This window comes from Myotis yumanensis, unplaced genomic scaffold (genome assembly GCF_028538775.1).
Source record: "Myotis yumanensis isolate MYYU_CA2020_CCGP unplaced genomic scaffold, mMyoYum1.0.hap1 SCAF_1, whole genome shotgun sequence".
Taxonomy (NCBI): domain Eukaryota; kingdom Metazoa; phylum Chordata; class Mammalia; order Chiroptera; family Vespertilionidae; genus Myotis; species Myotis yumanensis.
In genome coordinates, this window is record NW_027223752.1 from 113,978,195 (window position 1) to 114,000,982 (window position 22,788).

At 43.2% G+C, this 22,788-nt stretch overlaps 1 protein-coding gene across 6 annotated transcripts in view; it reads left to right on the forward strand.

Annotated features, from left to right (window-relative positions):
- The window catches only part of SIN3A (SIN3 transcription regulator family member A), a 95,228-nt gene that overhangs the window by 8,143 nt on the left and 64,297 nt on the right, over positions 1–22,788 (forward strand). The window contains exon 1 of one of the 6 annotated variants that reach the window (XM_070429986.1): positions 22,425–22,509. The exons of the other annotated variants lie outside the window; for them this stretch is intronic. The gene's annotated coding sequence lies outside the window, so the exon portion shown is untranslated. Of the gene's footprint in view, positions 1–22,424; positions 22,510–22,788 lie in introns of those variants that run through there. 6 annotated transcript variants of the gene reach the window in all.

Below are 22,788 nucleotides of genomic sequence, written 5' to 3' on the forward strand. Positions count from 1 at the left end.
CCACCTTTTGGTTATTGTGAATAATGCCGCTGTGAACATGAGTGTATAAATGGCTATTCAAGTATCTGCTTTGAAATCTTTGGGGTATATACCCAGAAGTGGAGTTACTGGATCATATGGCAATTTTATGTTTAATTTTTCAAGGACCCAGCAGTGTGTTTTTGAAAGCAGCTTTGAAGGAAAAGATTGGGGCTCAGATTCTAAAGGTGAATTGTGTCAACATTCATTTATTGACCGTCTTCTTAAATACCTCTAGGCTGACACAGGAAGAATCTTAGTCCTATAGAAGTTTACATTGTTAGAAAAAAAGGCAACTATACGCGTTATGATTTTACTATATGTCATTGTAGGTTGAGGCTATAAGAGTCAAATACAAAGAGCTATAAGGAATTTGTAGTAAGAAGAGCCCACCTTTGGGTGGAAGGAGAGGGGTCAGTGAATAGGGTGGAGTCTAAAGTCTTAGATCCAGTTGAATTGAATGGTAACATGACTTTAGACATCTCTCACACAAAGTACGCTAGAGAATGCTTTGGAATGTTAGAAGGTATGGCATTGAAATTGGCAAGTGGATTGTAGTCTCTCTTCCAGAGTTTGTGAATCCTGTTCTCTTCAGTTTCAGACCTGATTGTTTCTAATATTGGAAGGTTAAGAATCACAATGAAGAAATTATGGAGTTGGCATATATGTTATTGCTATCATGTCAAGTTCAAGATAATATTGTTAATACGGTCAACTGTTATTTCTTAAATCTTCTTTCCCTTCACATGGGTTTATGTTTCTGCTAACAATTGAGTAGTAGCAGTAATAGCTTGGGGTTTTTATCTTTTTTTGATTGTTGTTGTTACAGTTTAAGTAAATAATGCTGGATATTTGTTTTTTATTGAAGGTAAGGTCAAATAATGAAACCCATCTAATGCAGCATACTTGAGGAGTCTGTGAATCAGGGTTTTGCCTTTATTAAATTACACTAGAGGCCCAGTGCACAAAAATTTGTGCACTCGGGGTGGAAGGGGGGTCCCTCAGCCCGGCCTGTGCCCTCTCGCAGTCTGGGACACCTCAGGAGATAACGACCTGCTGGCTTAGGCCTGCTCCTGGGTGGCAGAGGGCAGGCCCAATCCCTAAGTGCAGCCCCTGGTCGGGCTCAGCAGGGCTGATTGGGGAGTTGGGGTGCTGCCCCCTGTCATGCACAGAGCAGGGCGGATTGGGAGGTTGAGATGCCACCCTCAGTCACGCTCAGGGTGGGGCCGATTGGGGGGTTGGGGAACCACTCCCTGTCACACTCAAGGCAGGGTTGATGGGGAGGTTGCGGCGCCACCCCCTGTCACGCACAGAGCAGGGCCCATCAGGGGGTTGGGGAGCTCCCCCGTGTCATGCACAGAGTAGGGCCAATAGGGGAGTTAGGGCACCGCCCCCTGTCACACACAGAGCAGTGCAGATCAGGGGGTTGGGGCGCCGCCCTCTATCACCCACAGAGCAGGGCCGATCAGGGGGTTGGAGCGCCGCCACTGTCACACTCAGGGCAGGGCCGATGGGGAGGTTATGGCTCTACCCCGTCACACACAGAGCAGGGCCCGTGGAGGGGGGAGGGGGTTGGGGCGCTGCACCCTGTCACACACAGAGCAGGGCCGATCAGGGGGTTGTGGCCCCGCCCCCTGTCACACACAGAGCCGCAGGGCAATCAGGGGGTTTGGGCGCTGCCCCCTGTCACGCTGATCCCGGTGCTGGGAGGCATATTACCCTTTTACTATATAGGATAGAGGCCTGGGGGCCGGCTGGTTTGCCCTGAAGGGTGTCCTGGATCAGGGTGGGGGTCCCCACTGGGGTGCCTGGCCAGTCTGGGTGAGGGGCTGAGGGCTGCTTTCAGGCTGGGGGTTGTTGACTGAAGCTCCCAACCGCTCCTTTTTTCTCTTTTTTTATTTTATTCTGGGCCAGCTTTAGCTCTGGCTCTAGCTCTGAGGCTTCAGCTGGTTTGTTTGCGTCCTATAATCGAAACAATGTATAACTCCAGCTCTGAGATCCTGGCCTTTTTTTTAGCTTCTATATTTGTTAGAATGTTTCAAACTGCCGGCTCAGAGGCCGGCAAGGCAGGCGGGGAACGTTGGAGTCCTCCTTCACTGAAGCAAGCAAGCCTCATATTCGCTTCCAGCTGCCTGGCTGCTGGCCGCCATCTTGGCTGACAGTTAATTTGCATATACTCACTGATTAGCCAATGAAAAGGGTAGCGGTCGTACACTAATTACCATGTTTCTCTTTTATTAGTGTAGATTATTTCCAAATATTTTGAGAAATTTTATTTTCCTGACATTTATAATAAAATTTTTAATTGATTCAGAGAGAGGGAGAGAGAGGTAGAAACATCAATGATAAGAGAGAATCATTGATTGGCTGTCTCCTGCACACCCCACTGGGGATCAAGCCCGTAACCTGGGCATGTGCTTTTAGCCAGAATTGAAACTGGGACCCTTCAGTCTGCAGGCTGACGCTCTATCCACTGAGCGAAACCAGCTAGGCCCCCTACCCCTTTTTTCATATTTCCTCTTGGATATCTACTAGGCATCTTTGATTTTTCTCTTTCTGTCTTTTTTATGTGGTCAGTTGACAAACCTTATTTGCTCTATATTCAAAATACTATCCAGAATTTGACCACTCCTTCTACGCCCTAAGTATAGCAGTGACTAATACCTCTAGGTTGGATTATTTTGTAGCACCTTAACTGTTCTCTGCTTTGTTATTGCCTCTCTTCAGTCTATTTTTAAAATTTTTATTTTTCAATCACAGTTTACATTCAATACTATTTTCTTCAGTTCGTTAACACAGCAATCCAAGTGATTCTTTTTAAAATGTTTTTTTTTTTTGGTTTGGTTGGGTTTTTTTAGAGAGAGAGAAAGGGAGGGATAGAGAGAGATAGAAACACCGATGAGAGAGAAACATTATCGATTGGCTGCCTCCTGCACACCCCATATTGGGGTTCGAGCCTGCAACCCAGGCATGTGCCCTGACTGGGTATCCAACCAGTGATCTCTTTGGTTCCTGGGTTGACACTCAACCGTTGAGCCACACAGACTGGGCCCAAGTGATTCTTATAAAACCTAAATCAGACCGTGTGACTTTCCTGCTATAAATTCTCCAGTGGCTTCCCATTTCAGTCTGAGTCTTAAGTCAGAGTCCTTATTATGAATTAATGAGAACAAACATATGATATGTTCCCTTCCTATTACCCCCAACCCCATTACCTCTCTGATATCATTTTTTACTAGTCTGTCTCCCATTCTGCTGGAGCTACACAGTCTTTTTGTTATTCTTGGAAAATATCAAGCAAGTGTACATCAGGGTCATTGCATTTGCTGGCCCCACTAAATGCTTCCCCCACTGATTCCCACATGGCTAGCTCCTTAACTGCCTTTATTCAGGTTACCTTATCAGTGAGGTGTTCTTCGGTCACTCTTACATAGTGTTTCAAAATCCTTCTGTGTTTTTCTTCTTCACACTTGTCATTGTCCAATATTCCAAATGCGTTTTTTATTGTCTTATTTATTGTCTGTTTCTCTCACTAAAATGTAAACTTCATGAGGGAAGAAGTTTTTTTTTGTTTACTGCTATAGCTCCAGCTTTTGGAACAATGCCTGACCCCATAGTATGTGCTCAATAAATATTATAGTATGCATGAAAGATTGGTTTCCACCACAGACAAGGCAGTATGCAGAGCACAGTGGAGGATGTAAAGATGGTGAAAGGTATGTGTATGTACCCATGTCTGTGTAGGGGCAAAAATATAACTAATAGGATAAAGGCAGTATGAAGTGAGTGACACATCTGCCTGGCCTCTTAAGAACCTTCTTAAGTCCTGTTTTTTTTTTTTTTTTGTTTTTTTTTTTGTTTTTTTTTTTTAAATAATTTTTATTTCTTAAAGTATTACAAAGAGTATTACATATGTCTCCTTTTTTCCCCCCCATGACATTCCCCCGGCCCCTACCCCCCCGCCCCCCCCCGCCCCATGTCTTGTGTCCATTGGTTAATCTTATATGCATGCATATAAGTCCTTCAGTTGGTCTCTTAATCCCCCCCCCCAACCCTCCCCAGGCTTCCCACTGTAGTTTAACATTCTGTTCAATGTTGCTCTGCTTCTGCATCTACCCCTGTTCATCAGTCCATACTGGTCCCCTTTATTTGTCCCAACCTCACTGGAGTAGTCTCAACCTCACCAGGGCCATCTGAGCCTCACCAGGGCCGTTTCAACCTCACCGGGGCCGTCCCTACCTCACGGGGGCCGTTTCAGCCTCACCGGGGTCGTCCCTACCTCACGGGGGCCGTTTCAACCTCACCGGGGTCGTCCCTACCTCACGGGGGCCGTTTCAACCTCACCAGGGTCGTCCCTACCACACCGGGGCCGTTTCAACCTGACCGGGGTTGTCCCTACCACACCAGGGCCGTTTCGACCTGACCGGGGTTGTCCCTACCAGACCGGGGTCGTCCCTACCTCACGGGGGCTGTTTCAACCTCACCGGGGTCGTTCCTACCTCACGGGGGCCGTTTCAACCTCACCGGGGCCGTCCCGACTTCACCAGGGCCGTTTCAACCTGACCGGGGTTGTCCCTACCACACCGGGGCCGTTTCAACCTGACCGGGGTTGTCCCTACCACACCGGGGCCGTTTCGACCTGACCGGGGCCGTCCCTACCTCACGAGGGCCGTTTCAACCTCACCGGGGTCGTCCCTACCACACCGGGGCCGTTACAACCTCACCGGGGTTGTCCCTACCACACCGGGGCCGTTTCAACCTGACCGGGGTTGTCCCTACCACACCGGGGCCGTTTCAACCTGACTGGGGTTGTCTCTACCACAGCGGGGCCGTTTCAACCTGACCGGGGTTGTCCCTACCAGACCGGGGTCGTCCCTACCTCACGGGGGCTGTTTCAACCTCACCGGGGTCGTTCCTACCTCACGGGGGCCGTTTCAACCTCACCGGGGCCGTCCCGACTTCACCAGGGCCGTTTCAACCTCACCGGGGTTGTCCCTACCACACCGGGGCCGTTTCGACCTGACCGGGGCCGTCCCTACCTCACGAGGGCCGTTTCAACCTCACCGGGGTCGTCCCTACCACACCGGGGCCGTTACAACCTCACCGGGGTTGTCCCTACCACACCGGGGCCGTTTCAACCTGACCGGGGTTGTCCCTACCACACCGGGGCCGTTTCAACCTGACTGGGGTTGTCTCTACCACAGCGGGGCCGTTTCAACCTGACCGGGGTTGTCCCTACCAGACCGGGGTCGTCCCTACCTCACGGGGGCTGTTTCAACCTCACCGGGGTCGTTCCTACCTCACGGGGGCCGTTTCAACCTCACCGGGGCCGTCCCGACTTCACCAGGGCCGTTTCAACCTCACCGGGGTTGTCCCTACCACACCGGGGCCGTTTCGACCTGACCGGGGCCGTCCCTACCTCACGAGGGCCGTTTCAACCTCACCGGGGTCGTCCCTACCACACCGGGGCCGTTACAACCTCACCGGGGTTGTCCCTACCACACCGGGGCCGTTTCAACCTGACCGGGGTTGTCCCTACCACACCGGGGCCGTTTCAACCTGACTGGGGTTGTCTCTACCACAGCGGGGCCGTTTCAACCTCACCGGGGCCGTCCCGACTTCACCAGGGCCGTTTCAACCTCACCGGGGTTGTCCCTACCACACCGGGGCCGTTTCAACCTGACCGGGGTTGTCCCTACCACACCGGGGCCGTTTCGACCTGACCGGGGCCGTCCCTACCTCACGAGGGCCGTTTCAACCTCACCGGGGTCGTCCCTACCACACCGGGGCCGTTACAACCTCACCGGGGTTGTCCCTACCACACTGGGGCCGTTTCTACCTGACCAGGGTCGTCCCTACCTCACGGGGGCCGTTTCAACCTCACGGGGGTCGTCCCTACCACACCGGGGCCGTTTCGACCTGATTGGGGTCGTCCCTACCTCACGGGGGCTGTTTCAACCTCACCGGGGTCGTCCCTACCACACCGGGGCCGTTTCGACCTGACCGGGGTCGTCCCTACCACACCGGGACCGTTTCAACCTCACCGGGGCCATCCCGACCTCACCGGGGCCATCCCAGCCTTACCGGGGAAACAGGAAGTTTGGCCCTCTGTCCCCTGCCGGTGGCTCCCCACCAGACAAAATCTCCAGGCGTTCCTGGTGGTTGAACATCCAGCACTCCTGCCCTCCACCAAGTGCACAGACTGCCTGTCTGCTGTCCCCCAGCGCCCCACAAGAGACTGGGACCAGTGGGCATGTTTGTGCGCTTGCTGGTACAGCAGTTCCACAATGCCGGCCGAGTCAGGCCCAGCCCTGGCAGGCCCCGGACCCGACTCTGCCCCCCGATTGCGTCCCTCCCAGATGCAAGGAGCTGAAATCTGCAGCCTGCTGGGATGGGCTCTGTACTTGGTGCCTCTGCACATCCTACTCAGTCTCAATTCGCTTCTTTCTATGCGAGGAGTTGAAATCTGCAGTTTGTTGGGTTGGGCTCTGTACTTGGTGTCATATCCTACTCAGTCTCAATGTTCTTTCTCTCCTTCCAGTTGTAGAGCTTCCACTGGGCCAACTTTCCCATGGTTCTGTATGATAGGTGTTTGTCTGATATTTGGTAGTTTCGATGTTGTTGTGTGAGGTAGCACGCACAGGTCTCTTCCTTATGCCGCCATCCTGGTTCTCCTGGGTCTGCTTCTTGAGTGTGTCTCCCATGGCTGCGAGCAGTTGAAGTCTGCAATTTGTTGGGATAGGCTGCAAAAGCGCAGGTGGGTCTTTTTGTGCACCTGGCACAGCTTGGATGGGGATGTGAATTGATTAGGGCTGAGACTCAGGGAGTCGCCATGGCGGAGCAAATAGTACTGGCTGAGTCTCCGCGGCCCCTTGAATCTCTGCCAGGGCTTTGTGTCCCCCAGTGCCGGCGAGCAGCTGTGCAACAGAGTCTCCCTCGCTTTCTGATGGCTGCAAGGCCGTGCTGCCTCTCCCCGTAGGGTCTGGTGCCTCATGATCCCGCCTGAACCAGCTCAGTGGATTTGAAAGTTTGCAGAAGCAAAGGCGTTTCTACTTGTGAGTCTGGCACAGCCCAGATGGAATGTAAATTGCGTAGGGCGGGGTCACAGGGAGTCGCCGGGGCGGAGACTCAGCAGCCCCTTGCCTATCCAGGACACCAGGACTTTGCGTCCCCCAGTGCCAGCGAGCAGCCGAGCGCCAGAGCCTCCCTCGCTTTCTGACCGCTGGAAGGCCGTGCAGTCTCTCGCCTTGGGGCCTGGGGCCTCAGAGACCCGCCCGAACCAGCTCAGTGGATTTGAGAGTTTGTAAAAGCACAGTCATTCCCTCTTGTGCCTCTGGCACAGCCCTGAGGGTAGGGCGGGGTCACAGGGAGTCGCCAGGTGGAGGAAATAGTGATGGCGGCGTCTCCGCGCCCCTCGCCTCCCCGGGACACCAGGACTTCTTGTCCCTCAGTGCCGGCGAGCAGCCGCGTGTCAGAGCTTCCCTCGCTCTCCGACCACTGCAAGGCCGTGGCCGCCTCTCCCTGTGGGATCTGGGGCCTCAGAGACCCGCCCCGAGCAAGCCCAGAGGATTCGAGGGTTCGTAAAAAACCGAGAATCCATTTGCAGCCCGCGTGGCGTGTGACTGCGTACCTCTGGTTTTGGTGCCTCCGTAGCTCCCATTCAGTCTCACTGCGCTTCTTTCTTTTCCTCCAGTTGTAGATCTCCCACTGGGCCAACTTCCCCATGGTTCTGAGTGGCGGTTGTTTACTTCATAGTTGATAGTTTCAATGATGCTGTGGGAGAGCAGCACACACAGGTCCGCTCCCTACGCCGCCATCTTGGTTCCCAAGTCCTGTTTTTTTATAATGCTTTTTTTTATAGCTTTAGCCAGTATATTTTCTGTTACACTTAGTCTTTTATGTCATTCTCAATTAATTTATAGAAACCTTGTCACACAAATTAAATGTTAATGTCTTTGAGAATAGAAATACACTCTGATTTGCTTCTTTTATAATCCCTTATGATTGTCACTTAAATATTTTTTAACTTTACATTTTGAAATAATTTTAGACTTCAAAAAAAGTTGCAAAGATAATACAAAGAATTTCTATGTATCCTTCACCCAGATTTCTCAAATGCATCTTACAAAACTGTAGTATACTGATCTAAATCAGGAAGTTAACCTTGATATAATTAGTACCTTTTAAATTGAGCTAAATAGTTTTCTGTTCATTTTCTACCTATAATATCAGTGTCAGTTGGACCCAGTTTTAGTTTTGAGTTTCTTTTTGAGCAGTACTACTTTTTTTATTGAAGGTATTTAAAAGAACAAAGAAAATTGACTTCTTTTTTAATGTAAAAAACTCATTTTAGTTATCATTTATACATCTGAGCTATATTATGGGATCTTAATGATATTAGTTTTCCTATATCTTAACATTTTGGTATATCATCATTTCTCATCATTATTCCCAACTATGCTAAAAAGACTAAAATAATAAGAAAAATGGAAGAATGATAGAATTGCCTATAAGGATGATACAGTAGTAAAATAAATCATAACTATTATACCTTAGTTTTCTTACTGCTTTTTACCCAAAGCATTACAGCATCTTTCAAGAAAGTATAAAAGAAGTTGGGGTGTAACATCTTAAACATTATATAGGATGTTAACCTTTGGGGAATCTGGTGAAGGGTATATGATAATTCTTATTACTACTGTAACTTTTTAAAGCTTTCATTGAACATAATTGATAATCCATAATTTTTCATTTTCCTCCTATAATGGCAAAGAGAGGAAAACTAACAGGAAGACACTTTACAATTATTAGAGGAAGTAATAGACACTACAGACTGTAATGATGATGATAGAGTGATTGTATAAGCTAAGTCACAGACTGAGTCTTTAGATAAGGATATCTGAGATTAATTCCTCAAACTGAAAAATTTATGAGTCAACAATATATTTCTGAGAAGAAAAAAAAAAAGAATGGCGTCTTCATATTTCTTCATGAATGACTCATCTAGGTAGTCATTCAACAGGAAGAACTTCAGAATGCAGTATTTTCAACAAAAAGCAAAACCATTTCAATTTGTTAAAAGGATTGCAATAGTATTCTTTCATCTTTTAAGGTGTTTGTGTACCAAAACTTAACTTGGTATGGTTTTAAGTGGACATAGGTGTGTGTACAGAGGTCATTGGAAGGGAACATGACGTAGAAATGAAAAAAAAAATCATTGGATTGATTGTTTGAATTGGTATTGTCTAAAACAGAATGCTTGCAGTGTGAAGATGATGATTGTCCTCATTTTAACCAAATTAAGAACCGAGTTTTTAATATATTTTTTTTGATTGATGCAAAGGCAAAGGAAAAAAAATACTCCCAAAAGTGATGGTAAGCTAGAACTTTATACTTTCAACAATAAAGAATTACTTAACAAATTAAAAAAAGAAGAGATGTTCTTTTAGAGATGTTCTGAAATTTGGAATAAAAATTTACAGAATGGCATCACAGTTGATGACTAGTCAGTTGCATTTTAATGGATATTGCCTATATGGGGTGTCTATATCTTCAAACCCAGGAGAACATGGAATAAGAATTTGCTGTTTAAATTCTTACTAAATTTTTGTGGGTTTTTTATTATTAATTTTGGAGAGAGAAGAAGGGGGGAGGGAGGGAGGAGGAGAGAGAGCTAGAGATAGACATTGATTTGTTGTTCCACTCATTTGTTCATTCATTGGTTGATTCTTGTATGTGTCCTGACCTGGAATCAACTGGCAACCTTGGCGTAGTGGGACAGTGCTCTAACCAAATGAGCTACCTGGCCAGGGCTTACTAAAGTTTAATGAAATTTTTTCACCCAAATGGTAAGTGAGAATGATCTTTTTAACCTGTCATAAAGAAAGCAGTGATATCTTTTACACAACCAAGATGGTTGTCCTCAGCCATCTTGGTAAAAATTTTCACACTGCAGTATTAAATAATCCCACCAAAGCTCACAAAAGGTATATGCCAAGGAGTTATCATTATATTAGATGAGGTTTCTCAACCTTGGCACTATTAATACTTTGGGCTGAATAATTTTTATTTATTTATTTTATTTTTTTACAGAGAGGAAGGGAGAGGTATAGAGAGTTAGAAACATTGATGAGAGAGAAACATCGATCAGCTGCCTCCTGCACACCTCCTACTGGGAATATGCCTGCAACCAAGGTACATGCCCTTGACCAGACTCGAACCTGGGACCTTTCAGTCCGCAGGCTGATGCTTTATCCACTGAGCCAAACCAGTCAGGGCAGGCTGAATAATTCTTTATAGGGAGCTGTCATCTGAGTTGTAGGATGTTGGCAAATCCCTGGTCTTTATTCATGAAATGCCAGTAGCACCCCTCTTTCCCCAAATGTGACAACCAAAAATGTCTTCTTACATTGCCAAGTGTGCCTTGGAGCAGAAATCTCCCCTGGTTGAGGACCATTTCATTAGAAGGATATAAAACTGAGTTCAGGGCAAGCCTGGGTGTTAGGTCTTGTGGTGTTTTAAGAAGAATGGGTTACTTTTGTTGTAGCATGGGAAATGTAGATATACTGCCCTTTTTATTTATTCTGGAATACTTTTCATATTCTAGCAGAGTTAAATCCAGAAGTGAAGTTTTAGATAGGTTTTGAAGTAGACTGTGATGGGCAGTTGCACTGGGTTGAAGTAATTATATTCACTTAATGCTTTGATAAAATGTCCTTAGCTTTTGAAGGGAAACTTTTCTTTTCTTTTTTTCAAGCATGTTTATTGAAGAAAACCCATCAGGACACATTTTATGTGATGCTGATCACAAATAAGAGAGAATAATTTCAGAGGAATTTTTTATATAAATAAAGGAACTCAAAAATACATCTAATTCAGGTTGATTTCGGTACAAAATTAAGAGGCACTAAAGGGTCAACTATTGTCTCCATTTAAGCCAATTTATGAAATTGAATCTAAATGAGAAGATGAGATTCTTTTTTTAATTTGTTAAGTAATTCTTTATTGTTGAAAGTATTACATATGTCCCCTTTGCCCCCCATCCATCATCCGCCCCCCCCGCCCTCACCACCCCATTGTGTCTGTGGGTTATCCCTATATGCATATAAAGTCTTTGGCTGATTACCTCCCACCCCCCACTCCCCCATCTTCCCTCCGAGATTCTGCACTCTGTTCCCTGTTTCCATGTCTCTGGATCCACTCTGTTCATCAGTTTATTTTGTTACTTAGATTCCACATGTGAGTGAGATCATGTGATGTTTTTCTCTGGCTGACTTATTGCACTTAGCACAATACTCTCCAGTTCCCTCCATGCTGTCTCAAAGGGTAAGAGATTCTTCTTTTTTACTGCTGCATAGTATTCCATGGTATAAATGTACCACAGCTTTTTTATCCACTCATCTGCTGATGGGCACTTGGGCTGTTTCCAGATCTTAGCTATTGTAAATTGTGCTGCTATGAACATGGTACACACATTCTCTCTGATTGGTGTTTTGGGTTTCTTAGGATATAGTCCTAGAAGTGAGATCACTGGGTCAAAATGCAGTTCCATATTCAATTTTTTTGAGGAAACCATACTGTTTCCCATAATGGCTGCATCAGCCTGCATTCCCACCAGCAATGTACTAGGGTTCCCTTTTCTTCACATCCTCGCCAGCTTGTCATTTGTTGATTTGTTGATGGTAGCCATTCTGACAGGTGTGAGGTGATACCTCATTGTCGTTTTAATTTGCATCTCTCTGATGATCAGTGACTTTGAGCATTTTTTTTCATGTCTCTTGGCCAGAAAAGAAAAAATTCTTTAAAGTTGGATTTTTCCATTTGGATTTTAAGGATCATGGAAAAATATCTGTGTTTCTAGGAGGGAGACACTTTATTGTGGTTAAAGACATTGTAGGTTGTAGAACTAGAAAATCAGTTTTTATTTTTCTTACTCTGAAAAAGTTAGCTTTTACCTCTTCCCTTCTAACATTTGACTGAAATCTGTCACATTTGCTTCCAAGTTCAACCCCATTCCAGACGTCTCCTCTGCAGTGTTAAGAATTACCCTTCTCTGCTTGTTTAACGTGGGCATTATGATTCTTTTGCATGATGACTTTGAAGCTGTTCCCACTTTATATTATCACATGTGGCAGGGTGATATATTATCACACTTGCCAGGTGATTTTTTAGTGTTCTGCTGACATTGTTGTTCACATAAATCTTTTTCACTAGTTTCCATCCCTCAAAATCACTCAAAGTGCTTTTTTAAAAAAATTGTCTTCATAGATGAGCTCTGATAACAGTGGAAGCTCCAAATCTGAAACAGTTGGAGATCACAGTGGCACATGAAAATCATTTCAGCTGACATTCAAATACTTTACAATCTGGAATTACACTGTACCTCTCTGTAAGCAGGATAGCAAGCAAAATACTATAGTCTGTCCGATATTTTTACTCCAGATTGGTTATGTATTCTAAGGAGAGTCTAGCCTCTTGCTCCTTTTTTATTATTTTTTTTTTAATTTTTAAATATTTAGTGTTGAAACTGTTACATTTGTCCTCTTTTCCCCCCCATTCACCCCTTCTACTCCACCCCTGTCCCTGCCCCAGGCCTTCACCACCCTGTTGTCTGTGTCCATGGGATATATATATCTCTCTATATATAAAAGGCTAATATGCTAAGTGTCGACCATCCAACCAGTCACTGTGACGTGCACTGACCACCAGGGGGCAGACGCTCAAAACAGGAGCTGCCGTGATGCGCAGAGAAATGGCACCGCAGACCTGGTGCCCACAAAGCAACATTTGGCTTCCCACAAGAGGGACAGGCCCCGACACCCCACCAAATCGCAGCCAACGTTGTCAAGACCCCATGGTGCAAAATGCGGCCCACAGCCCAGCCTGGAAACAGTGGCTGTGGGCACCAGGTAATGGTGTCATGTAGCAATGCCCAGCTTCCTCTCCCTAGCGACTAGCCTCCTTGCAGTTTCTTCAGTCCAAGAACAGACTTGCTTCATATTATAGCCAGGTGAAAACATTTTACACTTTAACCAAATGTCTGTGAAGCATTTTCCCATGCCTCATCTCATTTGATCCTCATAGAAGTCGTGGAGTAGGTAGATAGGAGACTTGGTGAAGTCCTGTCTTCTTTTCATTACCTGGAAAATGGAGGTTTAGAAAGTTTAGGAACTTGACCCAACTGAAAAGAAGTAAGAAATGGTGGACCTTGAAAATGACTTCAGGTTTTCTCACTGTGCAGAATATAGTCAAACACTGCTGCAGTTAAATATTTTACCCTTTGTTCTCCCTGCGTGAACTACAATAATAATCTGCTTTGTGTTGATATTTACTGCTGTGTTGCTGACAAGTACCTGAAAGAGAAGTTGGGGTGCTTCACTGGGCTGGAAAAAGTTTAGCTAAATCAGAAAGCAGGTCTGTTCTCTATCTATAAAAGGCTAAGTTCACTCGTGCATGCACGATACATATAAAGCTCTCACTGGTGCCATTGCATGTTTGTATTTCGATCTGTCATTGTCGATCGTGAATTTGGTTGACACTTCTATTATAGAGAAAGGGCGAATAGTGATATTAAACTACTACTTCTAATTAATTTCCTCTCAATGTGCATGAATTCGTGCACTGAAACCAGCAGTTCGACATCCCCCAAGGGGTCCCGGATTGTGAGAGGGTGCAGGCCAGGCCGAGGGACCCCACCAGTGCACAAATCTGTGCACCTGGCCTCTAGTATGCATATAAGATCTTTGGTTAATCTCTTCCTGCTGTCCTCCCTCCCCATCCCTCTGAGATTCATCAGTCTGTTCCATGTTTCTATGCCTGTGGTTTCCACTCCTGCATTGAGTGTCTTCCCCCTGGTGGTTAGTGTGTGTCATCGCTACCAGCTGGTTGGTCGCTTAGGCGCGCGCGCACACACACACACACACACACACAAGTGTTTTGGTTGATCACTTCCCAACCACCCACCCTACCCCGCCTTCCCTCTGAGGTTCTGCAGTGTGTTCTTTGCTGTGTCTCTGGATCTATTTGTTCACCAGTTTATTTTGTTCAGTAGTTTCTGCATATGAGTGAGATCACGTGATACTTGTCTTTCTCTGACTGGCTTATTTTGCTTAGCATAATACTACCCATGCGGTCTCAAAGGGTAAGAGATCCTTCTTTTTTACTGCTGCATAGTATTCTGTGGTATAATTGTACCACATCTTTTTTATCCACTCATCTGCTGGTGGGCATTTGGGCTGTTTCCATATCTTAGCTATTGTAAATTATGCTATTATGAACGTAGATATGCATACATTCTTTCTGCTTGGTATTTTGGATTTCTTAGGATATATTACTAATAATATATCCCTATTTTAGCACACACATATATGCATACAATAAAATGAAAGCAATTTATAAGCTATTGATTTTGCTGTATTGTCTCAGTTTGCCCAAAGTGATTATTCTTTGGAAGATAGAAGGCAAAATTGTCTGTAGATAACATAGCTTGAGTAAGCAGTATTTTTTTGACCACACGAGTTTAAAAGGCCCTTTTGAATAGTCTCTTCCTCCTTTAGCCAGCTATGTGACCTTAATTTCTTTTGGTTGTCAGTTTCCCTCTAAATAGGAGGTTCTGCGTGTGCCCCATCCAACAGGACTGTTGTGAGGAGCACACCAACTGATTCGAGTCATGTCAGCATTGTTGTTTTGGGCAGAAAGGCTGTCCTGTTCAGTGCTAGAGTCCCAACACCAAGCACAGGGCCTGCATATGTAGACACTGGAATTATACAGGGTGGGGCGAAAAATAGGTTTACAGTTGTTCATATAGAAAATAATATAATAATTAATAAATAATATAAGAATAAGAATTAACTCCGTGTTTTATGTATTCACAACATAAACCTACTTTTTGCTCTACCCTGTATGTCGGATAGATGAATTAGCAAAGATTGTAAATAACTATCACTATAAGTCTATTGTTACTGTAATATTTTAATTTCATCCTCTTTACCACATGCCCAAATTAATCTCTAATTTTCAAGATATAACTAAACGTTCAGTGTTTCCTAATGTACACATTGCCACTCCTTTCCAAATTTATAGTACTTATTTGTACCATGCATAAACTGATTTGTATTGTTAACTTTTTTGCCATTATTTAAAGAAAATTTTCAAATACACAGCAAATTGATAAGAATTTTATAGTGGACACCCATGTAAGCTACCACCTAGATTTTACCATACCATTTTTACAGTATTTGCTTTATCATATATCCATCTATCCATCCCTCCATCTATTAATTTAAACTAACTTATTGATGTCTTTGAAAGTAAATTTCATGCATTATTGTATGCTTTCACCTGAGTATGTGAGCATGCATATCTTTATGTAGAGTTCATTATTTATAGCTTTTTCCTTTTGATGCAGTATTTACATATAATGAAATGCACAGTTCTTAAGAGTACATTGTGTTGTGTTGAGATCACCCTGTATATATTCTGTAGCTTGTTCTTTTCACTAATAATATGTGTTAGAGTGCTTTCCTTGTAGATGAACCCTAATCTTTCTAATTGCTACATAGTTTTCCTAATATGGATGTATCAACTTTATTTAGCTACTAGAGGCCCAGTGCACTGGTAGTGTCCCTAGCAGCTGGCTGTTGGCCGGGGCCTCTCTCCTGCCCCTTGGTTGAACTCTCAGACAATTCCGATTGAGGGGACAATTTGCATACTATGCTTTTATTATATAGGAGGATTGATAGGCATTTACATTTTTTCATACTTTACTGTAATAAATATACTTGGCATATGTGTAGGATAGAGACCTAGAAGTTGTATGGCTGGGTTAAAGGTTTGCACATTTTAAATTTAATTTACAAAATTTAATATATGCCTGCAAGCCAACAACCAAATTGTACCAATTAAAACTTCAGCAAATACCTACACACTCACCCACACTGAACATCATTATTCTCTTTAGCCAGTTCCTTTGGGGTATCATTTTGCTTTATATTTCTTTGATTACTAGTGAGGCTGTGTAGTGTATTCCCAACTAGTTTTTAAGCTTTTATAGGGCAAGAGCCAAGATCATCTACCACCTTCACATCTCCTCACTGAATATTTGCTAATTGAATGAATGAATGCTGCCAAAGCATTCCTGCTTTATTGGGTTGAGTCTGAAGAAGGATGAATGAGCTAAGTGTGTGAGAGGTTAAAGAAAGCTAAAGTTGCCCTAACTGGTTTGGCTCAGTGAATAAAGTGTCGGCCTGCCGACTGAAGGGTCCCAAGTTCATTTCCAGTCAAGGGCATGTACCTTGGTTGCGAACACATCCCCAGTAGGGGGTGTGCAGGCGGCAGCTGATCGATGTTTCTCTCTCTCTATCCCTCTCCCTTCCTCTCTGTAAAAAAAATCAATAAAATATATTAAAAAAAAGAAAAGAAAGCTAAAGTTGCTTTGAGCAAGTGTGCCTTGACTAAGTGAAAGGTGACTCTCCTTTTTCGTTTTATTTTTCTGTTATAGGTAGGTTAAAAATCCAGGCTCTGGAGGCAGATTTCATGGATTCATATCTCAGCTTTGCCTCTTAGCTGTGCAACCTTGGGCAGTTCACTTAATCTTTGTATTTCAGTTTCCTCATTTATAAACTAGAGAATAACAGAACCTTGTAATGGGATTAAATTAATATTTGGTAATTGTGTAGAATGGTGCTTGGCACTCTATATGCTAACTATTGTTATGTTAGCTATTATGTTACAGTGTTTGAGTGTGATGTGTTAGTACTTTGGGGAATGCAGACAAATTTGAAAAGGATGGATGCTACCTTGAAGAAGCTTATAGACTTGAGGCTTGTTTAGGTAATGGGAAGACATTTGACAGGACTAGACCATAGTGTGGGGACTGGAAAGAGATAATTAGTAATTAAATTACCCTCCAGTCAGTAAGGAAGAATTTTATAGGCAAAAGTAAGGAATTTGTATTGTTAAGTGATGGAAAGCAAGTGATGAATTTGCAACTGGATTGGACTTGCATTTGGGGGTTGACCAATTTGAAAACAGCCTAGAGCAGCCGTGGGCAAACTACGGCCTGCTTGAAATGAATAAAACTAAAAAAAAAAAGACTGTACCCTTTTATGTAAAGATGTTTACTTTGAATTTATATTAGTTCACACAAACACTCCATCCATGCTTTTGTTCCGGCCCTCCGGTCCAGTTTAAGAACCCACTGTGGCCCTCGAGTCAAAAAGTTTGCCCACCCCTGGCCTAGAGAGTGGACTAGACTGGAGAGAGACTGGAGGGTGTTGGCAACAATTGAGATAAGGGATGATGAGGTCCTGAAATCAAGGAGTGGCTGTATGATTAGAAAAGGAGCAATTTATTTGAGAACCGTTCAGGAAATAGAATTGGGAGTGGTGATTATTAAAGGAGTGAAGTATGGTTCAGAGGAAGTACAGACTCTGGGCAGCCTCTTCAGTATTACAGAGATGGTCTGGAAGGCAAAACACTTTAGAGGTGAATTAAATTAAAATACTTTATAAAAATCACAATCTACTTATATAAAAACCATGGGTGTAACATCACATCCAGAAGCGCGACCAAGCGGAAGGAAGTCAGTCCTGCAGGGGTCGTCTTGGAAACCACTGCGCCCTCCCCCAGCTGTTTCCCTGAGGGCGAGGTTTCAGGCAGGAACCTGCCCTCGGAGCAGAGCTTGGAAGTACTGAGTCTGGCCTTCAAACCAGACCCCGACAGTAGGGAGGAAGCAGCCCCATTCCTCACAGAATCTGCTGTTGGATAGCTTGCTGTCAGTGGCCTGCCAGCCAGGAATCCCATTCACCTGCACCCCAGACCCTCACAGGAGGGAGGAGGGAGCCCCATTCCTCACGGAATCCACAGGTGGCCAGCTTGCTGTCAGGGGCCTGCCAGCTAGGAATCCTATTCACCTGTATATCTGTATAAAGTTTTAATACACTATATTAGAGATCGTGGTGGTCCTGTTTTACCCACAGCGTCTACAGGAATTGCTGCAAATTTACTTCTCAGTGGAAGCACCTTTCATTCCCAATATAAATTACCGATTCCATTAAATGAAACTTCAATTTCTAGACTCAATATAAAGAGTGAAGTTGCTAAAACTATTAAAAAGGCCCAACTTCTCATTATTGATGAATGCAGTCATGCTATAAGTGCCATTGACAGATTACTAAGAGAAATTTGAATGTTGTATTTGGTGGGAAAGCTCTCCTTCTTGGAGGAGATTTTCAACAATGTCTCAGTATTGTATGTACCGCATGCTATGCGATCAGTCATAGTACAAATGAGTTTAAAGTACTGCAATATTTGGGGATGTTTCAGAAAGTTGTCTCTTACAACATATATGAGATCAGAGGATTCTGCTTATAGTGGATGGTTAGTAAAACTTGGAGATGGCAAACTTGATAGCAGTTTTCATTTAGGAATGGATATTATTGAAATCCCCTGTGAAATGATTTGTAATGGATCTATTATTGAAGCTACCTTTGGAAATACTATATCTATAGATAACATTAAGAATATATCTAAACGTGCAATTCTTTGTCCAAAAAATGAGCATGTTCAAAAATTAAATGAAGAAATTTTGGATATACTCGATGGAGATTTTCACACATATTTGAGTGATGATTCCATTGATTCAACAGATGATGCTGAAAAGGAAAATTTTCCCATCAAATTTCTTAATAGTATTACTCCTTCGGGAATGCCATGTCATAAATTAAAATTGAAAGTGGGTGCAATCATGCTGTTAAGAAATCTCAATAGCAAATGGGGGCTTTGTAATGGTACCAGATTTATTATCAAAAGATTATGAGCTAACATTATTGAAGCTGAAGTATTAACAGGATCTGCAGAGGGAGAGGTTGTTCTGATTTCAAGAATTAATTTGTCCCCATCTGATACTGGCCTCCCATTTAAATGGATTCGATGACGGTTTCCCATGATGACAAACTCTAGACAGAGTAGGCATATTCCTACCTGAACCCGTTTTTGCACATGGTCAGTTATATGTTGCTTTCTCTCGAGTTTGAAGAGCATGTGACATTACAGTTAAAGTTCTAAATACTTCATCAAAAGGGAAATTAGTCAAGCACTATGAAAATGTTTTCACTCTTAATGTGTACAGGGAGATATTAGAATAAGTTTAATCACTTTATCAGTCATTGTTTGCATCACTGTTGTTTTTATATCATGTTTTTGTTGTTTTCATATCATATTTTTGTCGTTTTTATATCATGCTTCTGTTGTTATATCCTTTTGTTACTGTTTATTAATAAATTTATATATTATTTTCATATACATTTTACTAATTTCCTTTCATCTCTCACACTTCTATTATAGAGAAAGGGCAAATAGCAATATTAAAATATCTCCGCTAATTAATTCCCTACTAGTCATTCTATAAAAGAAATGACATTTTAAAAGCTAAAGGATAGGATATGATTTCAGAATAAAACATTTTATTTTTTTAGAGAGAGAGGAAGGGAGAGGGAGAGAAAGAGAAACATTCTCTGGTTGCCTCCCATACACTCCCGGACCTGGATCCAACCCAAAACCTGGGTATGTGCCCTGACCAGGAATCGAACCAGCAACTTTTCGGTGCATGGGACAATGCTCAGCCAACTGAGCCACTCTGGCCCAGGTGAAATATAGTATTTTAATACCTAACCCATGAAAAACTCACCACAATTCTTTTTTTCCCCTTTTTTATTTTCTTGTAGATGGTCCATAAACCAGCATTTGAGGATCACAAGTTTAGTGTAATCACCTCCCTTTGCAGATCAGGAAACAGGACCAAAATTAGAGAGCAGGTCTTTCTTTATTATTAAATCTTTATTGTTCAGAATATTATATATGTCCCCTTTATTCCCCCATTGACCTCTTCTAGCCCCCCCCCCCCCCCGCAACCCCCACCCTAGGCTGTCACCACCCTGTTGTCTGTGTCCATGGGTTATGCCTATATGCATATAAGTTCTTTGGTTGATCTCTTCCCTCCCACCCTCACCTTACCTCAGAGATTCCACAGTCTGTTCCATGCTTCTGTGTCTCTGGATCTGTTTTGCTTATCAGTTTATTTTGCTCATTAGATTCCACATATGAATGAGATCATGTGATACTTATCTTTCTCTGACTGGCTTATTTCACTTAGCATAATACTCTCCAGGTCCCTACACACTGTTTCAAAGGATAAGAGATCCTTCTTTTTTTACTGCTGCATAATATTCCATGGTATAAATGTACCACCACTTTTTTATCCACTCATCTACTAAGGGGCACTTGGGCTGTTTCCAGGTCTTAGCTCAGGGGTCCTCAAACTTTTTAAAGAGGGGGCCAGTTCACTGTCCCTCAGACCGTTGGAGGGCCGGAGTATAGTTTAAAAAAAAACTATGAACAAATTCCTATGCACACTGCACATATCTTATTTTGAAGTAAAAAAACAAAATGGGAACAAATACAATATTTGTATTTGCATGTGGCCCGCGGGCCATAGTTTGAGGACCCCTGTCTTAGCTATTGTAAATTGTGTTACCGTGATCATAGGGATGCATACATTCTTTCTGATTGATGTTCCAGGTCTCTTAGGATATATTCCTAGAAGTAGGATCACTGGGTCAAATGGCAGTTCCATATTAATTTTTTGAGGAAACTCCATTCTGTTTCCCATAATGCTGCACCAGTCTGCATTCCCACTAGCAGTGTACTAGGGTAGAATCCAGGTCTTGACAGATACACTCTAGTCTTTTTTTCCATAGTCCTATGCTGTGCTCTTTGGCTCTCCATTTATGAAGCGTTGACTTGGCTTTTGGTTAGAAATATTAATTTCAGGTGACTTTAAGCATCTAGGTTTCAAATCAGCAGAACCCAAGACCAAACTATGGTTTAGTTCAGTGATGGTGAACCTTTTGAGCTTGGCGTGTCAGCATTTTGAAAAACCCTAACTTAACTCTGGTGCCGTGTCACATATAGAAATTTTTTGATATTTGCAACCATAGTAAAACAAAGATTTATATTTTTGATATTTATTTTATATATTTAAATGCCATTTAACAAAGAAAAATCAACCAAAAAAATGAGTTCGCGTGTCACCTCTGACACACGTGTCATAGGTTCGCCATCGCTGGTTTAGTTAGTGGTCACCAACCGGTGGTCCATGAGGTTCAAAAGGTTGGTGACTGCTGGTTTAAGGAAACCTTTGGAGCAGCGGTCACCAACAGGTGGTCTGAGGACCACTGGTGGTCCATGAGGTCCAAAAGGTTGGCAACCGCTGGTCTAGGCCATCTTTGTACGTAGAAGTAGCAGCCAAAAGGTCTTTAAGACTTGTTTCTCTGTCCATTTATTAGACCTGTTTTCTCATCCCAAAACAGGTGAGATTGAATGTTCATAGTCAATTGACTGATGGCTAAGTATCACATAACATGGATAAGTCTATATTTCCAATTCCTTACTATATCTGAAAAGTTTTGAAATATTAAGCTAAAAATACTACTTACTACAAAAGCCTAGGAAAATATAATTAGTTAAGACATTTAAATTATTTTCCTTCAGCATGTCAGCACTGTTTTCAACTCTAAGTTAATTGAATTCAACGTATTATCATACATAAGTTTTGAAGACTTAGTCCTTTTATCTAAAGTTAGAGTCAACAGAAAGAGGTTATTTGTGTTGAGATTTACAGAAAGATAATGTTAAATGGCCAGCTTGCAGCCCTAGCCAGTTTGGTTCAGTGGTTAGAGTGTTGCAAATGAAACAATTGTGCTACTGTGTCAGGGCTAACTTAGGTTGTGAGGTGTCAGAAAAACCAGACCCTATTTTAAGGCAGAGGGTTAGAGTGACAGGCAGGGTGAAGATGTTAGTGAGGACAGAGAAGATATGAAGTGACCCTGGGGAGGCTTTGTGAGGAAGAGGGAAGGGTGATTTATAAAATTAGGTAGAGGCTCTTTTTTTTATTTTCTAATTACAAAAAGAGCCTTGCTTCAGATGGAGGTGGTGGTTTGTGAGATCTACAATTACTTTATTTTTTATCTTCTTACCACAGGAGTGGTGTCTTTTTTAAAAAAAATATTTTTATTAATTTCAGAGAGGAAGGAAGAGGGAGAGAGAAATAGAAACATCAGTGATGAGAATCATTGATTGGCTGCCTCCTGCACGCTCCCCACTGGGGATTGAACCCACAACCCGGGCATGTGCCCTTTACTGGAATCGAACTTGGTCCGCAGTTCGAGGCTCTATCCACTGAACCAAATCGGGCAGGGCAGGAGTAGTGTCTTTTTAAAGATATTTTTTTGTGATTGAAAAAGTAGTTGGGACTTGGCCCCATTTTGTCTTTTGATGGCTGGAGCATTCTTTTTGTTTTGTTTTGTTTTTTAATATATTTTATTGATTTTTACAGAGAGGACGGGAGAGTGTTAGAGAGTTAGAAACACTGAAAGAAAGAAACATGAGCTGCCTTCTGCACAACCCCTACTGGGGATCAAGCCCGCAACCAAGGTACATGCTCTTGACTGGAATCAGATCCCAGACCCTTCAGTCTGTGGGCCAACTCTCTCTCCACTGAGCCAGACCATTTAGGGCTGGAGCATTCTTTATAAATTTTTTTTTTTGATTTATTGATTTGAGAGAAACATCACTTTGTTGTTATACTTATTTATGCATTCATTGGTTGATTTTTGTTGTTATTGTTGTTAATCCTCACCCTAGGATATTTTTTCCATTGATTTTTAGAAAGAATAGAAGGGAGGAAGGGAGGGAGGGAAAGAGAGAAAGAAA